The sequence below is a fragment of the Zerene cesonia genome, chromosome 19 (assembly GCF_012273895.1).
Source record: "Zerene cesonia ecotype Mississippi chromosome 19, Zerene_cesonia_1.1, whole genome shotgun sequence".
In the NCBI taxonomy this organism is placed as follows: Eukaryota; Metazoa; Arthropoda; class Insecta; order Lepidoptera; family Pieridae; genus Zerene; species Zerene cesonia.
This window is the reverse complement of record NC_052120.1, coordinates 5186317-5199316: the sequence shown is the minus strand read 5'-3', so window position 1 is coordinate 5199316 and position 13000 is coordinate 5186317. Positions and strand designations below refer to the sequence as shown.

Here is a 13000-nt window from a genome sequence, read left to right as displayed (position 1 = left end):
AACTCTGGTTCTTCATCGCCTATGCCACAGAACAGATTTTAATGAAATTTTGGCAGAGATAATTTGGACCTCAAGAAAGGACATTAAATAGTTTTTATCCTACTGCGTGGGTAAATTTTGTCCTTGTCCTCCTTTCTTCGGAAGCCGCCTTCGGAAAGATTTTATTTTTGTATTTATTTTCGTAACGTAAGGCCGCATCAAATGTGAATAGGAGAATTATGTAATCGAAATTATTTGAATGAATTGAGTGATGCAACAAAGTATAAATAGACTACAAAATATATTGAACTTAACATTTCAGTGACAGTTTGGTTAGTTGCGTGTTCATAATAGGCATTGATTATATTCCATGTTTCGTAAAATCCATTAGAGTAACGTGTGGTTAAACGCTAAAATGCATTAAAATCTAATGCATTTATTTATTTACCTATTTCGTGATCGTTTTTTTCAATTATGATATTAAAACAATTGAACTGTTAAATAAAACTTATAAATGTTTATTATGTTCTCGCTGTTCACAAGCACATTTTCTAAAATGCATAATATATAATAACATTTCATTGCTTGAAAAATTTTTTAAAGCTTAATAGTTAGTATCATAGATCACCGGGCCCTCGCCCCCTGGTAGGTAGTAGATTTGTTTTTGGATCTAAAAGGCCTCCTCACCATTTACGTGGTAAGTTGTACAGAAAGCACACCCTGATAAACGTTATTTCATGGAGCAAAGCTGCTTATCTCTGTTTCCACGCCAATGGAACGCTCTTGCAGCAAAGAATTTACGACAAACTTTAGTTTAGTATATATGGACGATATGATTTTATTTGTTTTATATTTGTTTGTTTTTAGCTTTAATATTAGAAAAGAAAGAAGTCTCGATTTTCTGATTTTTTCGATTAAAATTTTTCAATGAAGAAAGAGAGAAAAAATATTTAACCTTATTTATAGCTAAAAGTCATCTTTTCTTTTCTTACATTTTATTGTACTGATATACGAAGTTATCACAATCGTTTATTTGATGACATAATTTTTTTACATAAACTTTAAACTTAAATATTTTCTTATTTCATGGATCAGTTCTGCAATTTTAGCTCTAATAATTTTTAATTACGTACACATGAATTCTTCATCAAACAATGATTGAACTAGATCATGTAGGAACTATTTGAAAAACATTTCTGCATTCGGTAAATTGTAGAGCGGGGATGGATACGGTGGCGGCGTGGGTGGGGGCAGAGGATGTAAACACAAAGGTTGTGCAAAGCCGGCAGTCACGTGGCGCGTTCGCCGGGGGCGCATCACTCTTAAGGGTGTTATCGTGAATATTAACAACAGAAAAACTTCAAAAACAACACCAAATAATCATCGAACATGCATCACGTCTTGTCGACGCATAAAATCCTTAAGAGTGATGTCCCCCGGTGTTGTTTGTAAAAATGGTACAGCACCAAAGTTTGCAAACTTTAAACAACCACTCTAAAGAATATCAACGTTAAACATATCAAAATGATTTAACATATCTAGTGAATATCGTCATCAAAGTAGCTTAGATTAGTTTAGTATAGTGACGTGTTTTAATTATTCTCGTATTAAAATAAATTGAAGTTGGTGTCAAAAAAGTTCTTGATGAGGTAAGTTGTATTGTACATTTTCATAAGTATATCGAATAATAAAAAAATATAAATCACTTCTAATGAGAAAGTAGAAGATAAAAATGCTTCAGTAGATAGCTACGAGATAGTCTACGAGCCTACTATATTCTATTTTAAACAACTCGGACGCAAAAAGGCATGCTTCATTAAAAAAAAGGTACAAAGAGGTGGAATATATTGATTCATATAATGTCAGAATGTGTTCCACTTAAAAGAAATGATAAATATTTATAAAAATGTTTACATCTTCAATTCAATGAAAGCATTATACTCTTGAGTTATTATGATATCTCAAATTCGTGAAATATTTAGTATTCGCGAAAAAATGTTACGATTTTCTTCATGTAGAAGGCCTTGAGTATTTAAATTCAATAGTCTTTCATTTGTCGCAAGCAATTTATAAGGCTTGTGAATTGTGCAACATGTCTGTTGTAGAGCTATGTAAACACATCACTTGAAAACAGACAGATACGTATTTTATAGGACGAATTAACAATCTAATATCTTTATTTTTATCATCTTATTTTAAACAATGAAAATTTCTAAATAAAAAAAATTTATATATGTTACAAAGAGACAATATTAAGGTTTTTAAGCTTACATCATAAAGTTTATTACATTACAGCATAAAGTTTATTAAAGCTCATAATGATCACTATAATAAATTATAATTTGGAGTAACTATGACGATTAAATTACATGAAATATTAAGTTTATAAATGTGAAATATCAGAATTCACAGCCCGTCCGATAAATCGGACGTTATGCGTGGTATACGACGTGGTTTTCCGTGTGGCATTTTGGGTTTCAAGCCTACATTACATTTCAAAAAATTTAGTCTTCCCTCCACATTGGTTTGCACACCGACGTTCGGTATTTATTGGGACCAGCCAATGTTCTTTACCATCGTATCGTATAGTAGATAATGGTTTTGCTGGCTTGCGACCTTGATGTCGGTGGTCGGCAGTGTTCCATGTGTGGAAAGTAAGCTTCTTGCTATGAAGCGTCTAAAACGAATAAGGACTTAGTGTATACTAAGTAACCTCTAAGTGTCTAAGTAACCAGCCGATTACTATCGAAACGTCAATTAAATATGCACATATGGGCCGTCACCACTTCTTTATACGCATCCGAGTTCGTAAATTTGCCATAGCCTGGTCGCATTTGTCTACGCCAATCATATACTTATTGTAATTTGAAATAAGTGACAGATGAGGGACTTGAACTTTTGCTTTTTTTCGTTTGACCAGTGGGATGCAGATTTTATTGTAAGATTTTCAAAGTTAGTGGCTACTGTGACAACATTGTTATCATTCCACCGGCATACGAAGACTTCATCAGCTTGTCGGTAGTCTTAATAAACTCGCGCCTGCTTCTTGAATTGTTTTACATTTTTTAATGTGCAGTTCTCAGTGCGATTAGCTCTCAAGGTTCCTGTAGGCTTAGGCATAGGCATAAGGCTTAAAGATGTTAAATATTTTTTTGAAAACTTGACGTAGCCTGACAATAGCATCGCTCCTAAAATAACGTTGATTTCGGCTTCCGCTACCATCACAGGTTTATTTTTCTACATAGCATAAAGGCTTGTTTGTTTGACAATATGCTTGATAACATTATTGTAAAAAAATAATTTTAAGTATTCCAGAAGATTTTGACAAGCTTTACTTTCATCTGATGGTGGCTGTAAATGATATTCAGGACAAATAAAAGCGGGTTCCTGTTTGTCTATCCAGTTTTCGGCCTAAGTGATTAAGGTTCGCACTCCAAGCAGATACTATTTCATGAACTTGTAACCAGTAACAATTCAATAAACCCCAACAAGCAGTACCCGCGGTGCATAGCGACGATATATCGGACAACAAGTACAACATTCGCAACCTTGGCATTCAATATAATATTGGCTACGTAAAAATTATTTTGAATATAAGTAGTCTAATAGTTTACCAATTAAATTACCTGTTTATTACCTATAGCACTATACAAAATAAAATAAAAGGTAAGTTTATACCTTCGCCGCGAAAAATTTTCACCTCGTCTCACCATTTAGTGAATTTTTTGAATTTTTTGACCATTTAGAGAAAAACTGAAGCGAAGACGCGTTAATACATTTTATAAAAACGTTGTTACTACTTTAGAAGATATATAAATCTACTATTTTGAAAGGAAAAGTCTTGAGTTAAATATATGTAACTCCTAAAATAACAATTTTGCTGGCGTCCGATTTATCGAACGTTATGCTGTAATGGGTTAAAATAACTTTTTTTGCAACTCGTACCTTTTCGTCGCTCTTTTACTTCAATGCTATATTCAAATTAATTTTGAATGAAAGTTGGCAAGTTATCAAGCGATAATAAATCCTTTTCCGTTTCCGTCTGTAAAGTCACAGTCAATCAGAGTCTCCTGGGTTTTTAGCATTTGTCAATTATTTTTTATAACATTAGAAGTTATTGTGACTGCTATATAAAATATTGTGAATAAAACTAAATATTCAATTCATACAATTTATATTTTCAATTTTTTGTTAAAAATCTTACGTCATGTGCTTATACATATATAGTATAAGGTATATGTGGTTATTTGCGGAAAATTGTATGTTGAAAAGATACATTTAAGTTATTGTCACGTTTGTTTCTAGGGTATAAAATTTTTGGAACTTACAGAATTTTTCATAAAAAGTGTCACGATTAGTTTAAAAGCGTGAAGTCGATATATAGACTTATACAGATATTGGCTACAAGATAAATGTGAAATATATTAAAAGTCAGAGAGTTTATTTACTTAGTTTATAGCAATTGTTATTAATTTCACAATTAACTGTTTGACCACGACCAAGTCCACGCGCAGTTACTCTGTCTGCATATGCTGCTGTATCTAATATAGTTCGAATAGTATTTACTTGCCGTTAAGTAAAATATTATATTGACATTAAATAAAAAATATGGTTTTGTGGCTTATTTGTTTTATAAGACTTAATTAGTATTCTTATTGATGGTGTTTTGCGCTTACATAACTCATAGATTACATTTTTATAACAAACTTGACGTGGCCCACGACTCCTGCATGGTCAAAAGAACTTCCCATTGCGAATGACTAGTGGCCTAAACTACTATACTAGCCTAACTATATCACGATATAAAAATCATACCATAGTACCGCTCCGTTGCGGTGTATAGACAGACAAACAAACATAGTTTCCTATTTATGATATAAATTTAGAATTAATTAAAATTTAGATCATAGTCCTTACACAGTTATTTTTCATAAGAAAAAAGAAATAAATTTTAAGGAATTCTTAAAATTACATTTAAACTTCAATTAAAGTAATGGAATAGAATTTGAGTGCACTATGGAAACTGCAATTTAGAAAATAAAACTTGAAGAGAGTTTTTTAAGGCGGTTTATTAATAACATTATCAATTAATTATTCACCCGACTTTTCGAACACTTTACAGCGGATGTCGTCACCGGTAGACTATGTTAGAGTGACACCAACTTATCTTTGAAATAGCAAAGTTTATCGAAAGAAGATGGTTGTTGATTTGTTATTGTAAACTACTTCAAGTGCTCGGAGTGTTTTATTGCTATCCATCTTAATTTTAAAAGTGTTGCCTGGAATATTACTCTAAAGGTTACACTGAAGCGACGGTGATGTCACCTTTATTTCAGAGATATGTTGGTGGCACTATAGGTACATGAGAAATTTTGAAAGAATAGAATAAAAATTGATCACGAGGCGGTATCAATTTTTTATTCTTTCAAAATTTCTCATTTATAAAGCATTTCAACAGTATAAAACTAAAAATTAATATGTAGGTACATGTCTTGGAGTTGATGCAATTTTATTTTTATTTTTAATCGATCTTCACATTTGATTTAACATTCATTTAATTTCTATAATAAGTTTTTATGTTTCTGTAAATAGCACATCGGACAAACAGCTACTCCATTTAAACATTGCTTATTTTTTTGATATGAAAAAAAGAAAGAGATTATCAATTTGACTGCATTTCTTGTGTTTGATATTTTATACCATAATCTATTTATTATTTTTAACTCCGTGGTTATAAATGAGTGCGGTCTGGTGCTGTGATACTGGAACACCACGCCCTTCCTATTCACCAGCTCCTAGAGAGAGCTTGGCTGAGATGCATCAACGCATACTTCGAATTGCCCTGACCTTGTTCCATCAGATTTCCACCTGTTTCGGTCATTACAGAACTCTTTGGAAAGCATAAAGCTAACCTCAAAAGAACACTGGGAATATTACCTGTCAGATTATTTTAATCAAAAATCTCAATATTTTTACAGGAATATTACATACATGGCACTACCCATAAGATTATAACAAGTCATCGATCAAAACAACTCATATAAAATAAATTATACCTAAAAAGAATATTTAAGAATATTTTATTTATATCAACAATACGAAAATACTTTTGCCCCGACCTTTAGTTTTACTTTAACTTTTTTTATTATGAGTGTAGATATGCGCCTATCGTACTTACTTGCGTGCTGAATCATAATTAATTACTTGACCTAAAAATAAATTAATATGTCCAGCCAGTTCTTAATTATTTATGTTCATATTTTTATCCAAAACAGATTGGCGTAATTATAGAAACGTCTATCTTATGTAAATTATGTAATTCAACAGAATACCAGTATTTTTAATGTCAATGTTGACTTTAAGGGATTTAGAAAGTATTGGCGAGAGGAATGAAGGAAAGGATTGGGAAGGGTAAGGAAGAGGATATGGCCCTCCGGCTCCCCCACTCACCCTACGAAACACTGTGACATGCCACTATTTAACGCCGTTTTTCTGTGGGGGTGTGGTACTTCCCCGGTGCAAACTGGCCGTATCGTGCCGAAGCGTGCTCGACTCCCACATACATAATGTTTTATGCTTTGATAGATCATACGTTTTTTTGATAAGCATTTCTTTTTAATTTTTTGATATAACGTTATTGATTAAGTACGTATTTATTTCAGGCATGGCTATAATAACCACGAGAACCATTTTACGATGTCAATTTATGACAAATTTAATACCTTAAAACTGATTGATTACAACAAAGACTTATCAAACAATGGTTCGGAAAATCAATATAAAAAGCTTTTAACTTCCCTCGGGCAAGCATCCGAAACTAATTCAATAAAATGATCGCCCCTGATAGCGTTTCGGCTAGCATACGTCAAGAGTTGTTTATGTCGGCAGAAACTTAATAGAGTTATTAAATTTGGCTTTAATTTATTCAATTTCGGTGAGTTAGGAAGACAATGGCAGCGGGGGCGGGGCCTGGTCGGGACCCGCCTGTACGCACACCTGCTAATGTTATTAACAGAGCTTATTACCATACATTGAAAGCTTTCTGTGTTTCCGATACATACTGTTGATAATATGATGCATATTGCGTAATAAACGTGCAATATGCATGCAGGAAAAAACTTTTCAATAATATTGTTTTTGCTAGTAACAATCAACTTAACAAATCTTTTTTAAAAAGCAAGTAGCAAAATAAAAAGAGTTTGTACATCTGAGTGTTGCTAATCTGATGCTCCACAATCACACATACTTATTGTAAATATTGTAATGTATTACTTCCAGTTATTTGTTGTATTATAATTAATATTTTTGAATAGCATAACCATCATCATTATATATTCAGGAAGATTAAGATTATTTAAAATGTCTATGTATTACTAGAGTTGCTCCCGCGGCTTCACTTGCGCAACGGCCGTCCGTCATATATATTTATATCCCTTATTTCCGTTTATATCCCTTACCATTAAAGCTTTCTTTGTAGTATTCTTTGTAGTAATATGTAGCTAGCGCGGAATGTCCATCTCTCAGTCTCAGTCTCGAGCCCCGACTTATCGATTTTTGAAGAAGTCCGAGGTTCTCACCACTGAGCCACCACTGCATAATTATTATTTATTCACATATCTATTTGGTAATTTGCGATAGTGGGAGCTATGTCAAGCCAATGGCAAGCCTTTCTCCAAATCACGCATGCATGTGAAGCAAGATGTGTGGACGATGAAGACAATATTTTTGAATATTTGACAATATTTTTCGAATGCTAATAAGCTAAGAAAAATCTTAATTTTATCAAACGTTCGCCAAAATTATTTTTATCAGTTCTATTACCTAGAAGAAAACTTATTTTTATGTTGAAAGTAATTTAGAAATACTTTATATTTTAGTTTTTGTAGCGAAACCAATACTTAAATTAAATTAGACAGTGTATAATTGATCTTAATGAAATAATTTTTTTAAAGTCTATTCTTTTGTTTAAAACTTATAGACATTGTGAACGGATTAAGTAGTTCTTTTTATTATCACTATAATTTAATATTATAATGGTTGGCGATCTGCCATCACAAATAGGAACCTTTATATGCAGTAAAAAGCAGTCTTATGGTTCACCAACGGTCACAAGTCACAAGTATAGGTTTAGAGTCAGAGTTCATTCAGGAAGCTGGTGAGGGAATCGCAAATTTTTGCAGAAAGTATAAAGGATAGCAGTTTAGATACAAGCGCCATTTTTTATACTTGGTATATCATCATCATCATCATCAACCCATATATGTTCCCACTGCTTGGACACAGGCTTCTTATGGGGGTTCAGGCCATAATTCACCACACTGGCCAAATCCGGGTTGGCAGATGTCACATGTCGTCTAACTTTTGATTCATGGAGATGCCGGTTTCCTCACGATGTTTTCCTTCACCGTTTTAAGCAGTGGTGATATTACAAATGCGCAGATGAATTGAAAAATCAATTTATTTCCTGGTCCCTCGTCCCTCGCCTGGTCTCGAACCCTGACTTGTCGATTTTAAGTCCGAGGTCCTCATCACTGAACCACCACTGCTTTGCTACATATACAAACTGATAATGTTTCCACTTAAAACATGTATGAGAATTTCGTTATAGAACGAGTAGGCCTTGGCAGATTGTCAATGTATCGTGTAGTTTAAGGGTAAATTTTCTAGGAAAAAAGACATCTTGAGAGTTCAGTCTTGTCTTTAGCAGAATGGTCCAAAGAGTTGTGCAAGGGCAGAAAGGCTGAATGGTGGAAGTTCCATTTGCCAAAGAAAGCATATCGCCAAATGCATCGATATAACTTAAATTGCCTGAACAATTCCTATTTTGAAAGAAGAAGGAAGTGAAAATTTGTTGAAATGTGAACATAGTGATTTAAAAGATTAGAGCATATTATTTGGTTGTGTGCAGTTGTAAAATAGTTTAAATTTAGTTATTATCTGAGAGGAACAGGGGTAGAAGCTTTTTTATTTCTTTATCGTATATTCTAATCAGCAGTCTATTATGATTAATTATTAATACATCTTTATACAGTTCGTACAGTTCATACAGTTTAATTTGAATCACATTTTTTTAGGACACATTTATTACATATCTACATAAATCATTATGAAACAGTGTCATTTTAATAAATCTAAAAAATATAATATCTATATACTCCATATATGGCACAGTTGTTGAGAGCGAAAACAAGTGAGATTACAAGAAACTTGTTTGACAGATAGGTTTCAATCTATAAAGGAACATTTAAGCGGTTAAATCCTTAAATCGTATCTTGATTTTTATTGCGCTGCGAGCGAAAACTGCTCGAGTCGCGTCCCCAAGGAGCTATCGGTTGGCAAACATCGCAATCCGATACGGAATAGCGATTTTCTATTTTGTTTTGTATTTCGACGACTTACACAAATAAATCGTAGGTTTGAAGCAGAAATGTGTTTGATAAGAGATGTAGAAAATTTTATAGTATTTAAATATTTTCTCGTTTTCTCGTCTTGGTAAATGAATAAATTCTTCATTTGCCTTCATAATTCATTGAACTACTGAGAAGTATTAACGTTGTGAAGGACTAGTGTTAAATAGGTCGTAAAACAAAAAAAACTAAACAAACTACAGTACAGATCACTAGCCCCCCGCACGGATAGAACTATATAGATATTATTATTAGTTTCATGACGGTTCTTGTTATAACAAGAACCGTCATGAAACATTTAGCATTATCCTTGATACCTGAATAAATTAACGAACTAAGCATTTAGTTGCTATATATTAATATAAAACTAAAAATTCAAAATTTTTATATTTGTTGGCAAAAAATAAAAAAGGGTTTGTTATTAAATTACTCATACAGAATTTCTACCTTAATGTATTTCTAATCAAGATCGCCAGCACAATTTAATAAACTGTTTTGCCTCTCGGTTGAGTTCACAATTTTCTATATTAAATCGTTGAAGCTGCTGGCGGGCGGGTTGCTATGATACCTCAGAGAAGTTAATAAGTCATAAATAGCAGGTGTGACAGAGAGGGAGAATTACTATTCTATAAGCCGAAAAGAGAAAATTGCACCCCCAGGTGGAGGTGGTGATACGCAATCGACTGGAAAAAGGTGCTTTTGAAAGTCATGAGGTGTCCCCTAACGCCGTGTTTGACTATTAAAAAATATAGATATCACTATTTACATGAAACTCCTGTGGTGTTAGGAGTGACTAGGTATTCAAATATAGAAGTAGCTTTTTTTACGGTATTTCTTTAATTTTAAAACAAAATACGTGACATCATACAAGTTTTAGTCTAAGACTCACATATAGCAAATGTGATTATTTAATGAAAAATGAGATAAGTTTTTAAATTTTTTATTTCCTGAACATGATCTGCAGTGTACAAAAATCTTAAAACAAAATTACGAACATGATTTAGTAATTGTGGGTAATTCAACACCTATAGTACCTTATATCATAGACAACAAAATGCATCGATAATTTCATTTCGGCCTTTATTGTTTCAAAAAGCGTGCGAAGTGGCAACGTTGAAAGCCGATAAGAGCTGAGTATGCTGTTACCGAGTGGTCGATCAACGGTAAGTGCTCGTTCGATGCCACTTCTGCTGAGGTTATAAGAACTGCACTTAAAGTATTTATAATCCCTTATCGATCAGATGCCGTCGACAATGTTTTATAGGAAACTCAAAATAAGGTACAATGCTGCTAATTGAATATTGACGTAGTCATAAATATTAATTCAAGTTGCCAAATAAGAAAAAATAATGTTAAAAACGTTAATAGCTATTGACGTTTTTAATACTGGTAACATGATGTTGATGTTTTTCTAATTTCTATTATTGGATGAGCAAAGAGGTTGAATAGACATATTAATTAGTGAAATACCGGTGACTGCAATGGCAAATCAGCTGAATAAAAATGCTGTTTGATATATATATATATATATTTTTTATTTTTGTCATAGCAAATTTTGAAAAAAATATTTTAAACATTTAAACTTTAAACTTAGTGTTATACATAATAAATTACATTGATTGTGAATATGGTATATCAATATTCAAGTACATGTTTTTAATTATTATTGTGTGAGCAAAGAGGCTGAACAAAAATAGTGAAAATACTGGTTAGTTGGAACTAGCTGATTAAAAAAACTTCAATTTCTTCTTAAGAATTTAAAAATACATTTAATTGTGTAGAATGTGTGCGAAGTGTTAAGATTTTAATTTTTCAGGAAAATATAATTCTAAAATTAGTGTTTTAACTTTCAAGCATTGTTTCTAATGATGTATTGGCCGTGCCGTGTCGCATTACGTAACGTTGTAAATTTTTTTCTCTTTTCATAAGTAATAGATTAAGATAAGATTATTCATAAATAATAACACTATGCGTTAATGTAATTAGTTTATTACATTAAACGTTTTTCCCAGGGTACTAGGCTACTAAGAATAGGAACGTCAATGACCTCCACGGGTTAGTGTATATTAATCTACTCTTTGGGGTTAGTATCATGTGGAATGTCATTTGCAAAATACGTAATACTTTTTGCATTTCAATTACTGTTTATTTTATTTTAACGACTCTTACATCAATTCAAAAAATAACCTATAACGTCACTAAATGGTGTACAATCCATCCTATTCTTAGTTGGATCGCACGATAGTACTCGGTAGTTTAAAAAACCAGTTTATAATTGAATTTGTATACATATTATGCTATGTCTTATTTATAAGAATTTACATATAAACTTTTTATATAACAAATTATTACATGCTATTTTACAGTTATATAAATATAAAAAAAAGTATATAAATCTGAGGTTCTACACTCAATATTCGGCTATTGAACAGTGGGTAGAACCTCAAATAGACAGATATAAATAATATCACAGAAAACCAAAATAATTATGAATTCTAGCTTCAATCTTCACTATTAATCAAGTTAGTACCACAGTTAAATTAGTCCCGTCGTCTTTTTACGATATTTGAATAAAAATTGTACTGGTGATAATTCTCTAAGTAACTCGGTCAGCAATTTTAGAAATGTTTAACTTGATTGCGTTTTGCCCCCCGCTGACGTTTCAACTTATGAAAGAATGCATTAATCAGAACGGCTTGGGGAGGGTCGGCGCAGTTTGTCAAGCGAACTTTGCTTCAAGTTATTATGTAAAGTATGACATGTTCATAGCTGGATTTAATGATTATTAAATAACAGCATTAAAAAACGAACGATTTTGTTTTAACACATTTAGTATATGGCAATTAATGCCATATATTTAATTTTGTTCCATCATTCTACTCAAGAGTGGATACACTTAAGGTATGAAAATCAATTATATAGTTTATTTAACAATGTCATGTTGTACACCAATTAAAAATAATTGCAAATACTTATCGCTTATCAGCGTTGTCTTCCCGCCAGTCAAGGTAAAGGATAAAGAAAAAGGTTATACTATATAATTATTCTACGTTATGCGGGTGGCTATGAAAACTGAAGTAGGTAATGGAGAATAAATAAAATAAATATTGGTTTTTAGGATACCATATCCAAAATTGAAGTGTAAAAGGGTCCTGACCCTATTACCAAGACTTAGCTGTCAGTCTATCACCAGGCTGTATCTCTATAATCACAATAGTATCATAATTAAAATTTTCAGAGAAGATGTATATCATTTGCCGATACAACAAAAAATAATAAAAAATCGTAATTAAGACATCAATTTGATGAGTGACCATTTTTTGCAGTTGCTTATTTTTCGGAACTATTAGTGTCGCGAGTCCGACTCGCACTTGACAAATTTTTCCAATCGGTATAACTTTTTATATGTGAATGTGAGGTATGTGAGGCTATCATTCTACATATAGATTGATACATACATACATTGGTATAGATGAATGAAAGCCACGGATTTAAAATATTTCTCCACTGAATAATCCTAATTTAAAAAGAGTTTTATCTACCACCCAACGAAGTGGTTTATATGCATTTTCCTCTGCCCGCCTTTATTCTAAATTTCCATTTAAACATGATCA

At 32.2% G+C, this 13000-nt stretch overlaps 1 protein-coding gene across 1 annotated transcript in view; it reads left to right on the top strand.

The window, feature by feature from the left end:
- The first annotated feature begins 1520 nt into the window (after nt 1-1520).
- The window catches only part of LOC119834236 (vesicular glutamate transporter 1), a 56805-nt gene continuing 45325 nt past the window's right edge, over nt 1521-13000 (top strand). Inside the window, exon 1 of the mRNA XM_038358570.1 lies at nt 1521-1628. The gene's annotated coding sequence lies outside the window, so the exon portion shown is untranslated. The remainder of the gene's footprint in view (nt 1629-13000) is intronic.